The sequence below is a fragment of the Fopius arisanus genome, unplaced genomic scaffold (assembly GCF_000806365.1).
Source record: "Fopius arisanus strain USDA-PBARC FA_bdor unplaced genomic scaffold, ASM80636v1 scaffold00244, whole genome shotgun sequence".
Classification (NCBI taxonomy): Eukaryota; Metazoa; Arthropoda; class Insecta; order Hymenoptera; family Braconidae; genus Fopius; species Fopius arisanus.
The window spans coordinates 67,076-68,204 of NW_011887983.1; positions in this window are offsets into that span (position 1 = coordinate 67,076).

Sequence of the window (1,129 nt, forward strand, 5' to 3'; positions counted from 1 at the left end):
GTCATACTCTTACGATCATTCGAGATATTTCGGATCACCCGCCCCTTCAGGCAAGATTTATTCGATAATTTGCAATCTCCTTTGATTTCCGCAATGATTCCCAAATTTTCGCAATTTTCTAACGCTTCGCCATTTTTTGCATTTTCAAAATCTTGCCGGCCCTCGCCCCTTAGGCACAATTTGTTCAATAATTTGTAATCTCGCTTAGTTTCTGAAATGATTTCCAAATTTTCACGTTTCTGGAATTTTTGGCTTTTTTCGAATTTTCAGAATTTTGCTACGACGCCGCGGTGGGAGGTCGGTTTCCTCCAGAATTTCGAGATATTTCGAGATATTTTGAGATCGATTGCTCTTCTGTTCATACGAGGGCTATATAAGAAAAATATGAATCATTTTATTTGAAGAAACATTATCATATAGCTGGTATAGTACTGTGAATAATGGAGCAATTCCTTATTTGTTTTCCAACGTACTCGATCAATAATTTGCTATTAATGAATTAAGTGAAGAATAAACAAAACAGCTAATTCAGTACTAATAATGATAGTTTATCTCCTCATTTGACTATGATTGTTCTGAAGATTGAATTATTTCTGTGATTCATAATCAAATGAAATAATGGTATTTTCTTTTTGTTACGGTCAATTGCAAGTGACCTAAATGTGTCATTCTTTTTATACCTAATCATCGAGGTGATGACACCATTAATGACTCTTCACAAACAAAAAGTCCGCATTGATGCTGTGATAATACTCAATTATGAGGGGACACATACGATAGACGCTCGAGTCTTTCACAATGTCGAATGCGGAAATGAGACATCTGAGAATTAGGTGAGACTCATTAGCTCTGAACAAGCATTATTGATCTTTAGCGACATTTTCTCGATCAACAATCGTACAAGGAAAACTAGTCAGGGACTTCTCCAATTCTTTTTATACCATTATTCTTTACCAAATAAATCCCCAACATTTTTCCGGATAAATTAAAATTATTGGAGGAATCAACAAAAATACAAATATACACTTAAATCACTCCTGCGCATACGGTTGCCAAGTAGATATATGTCTAAACCGCGCTGGGGTGAAAAAACAATACGAAAGCTATATTATTCAAGTGTGTCAATCAA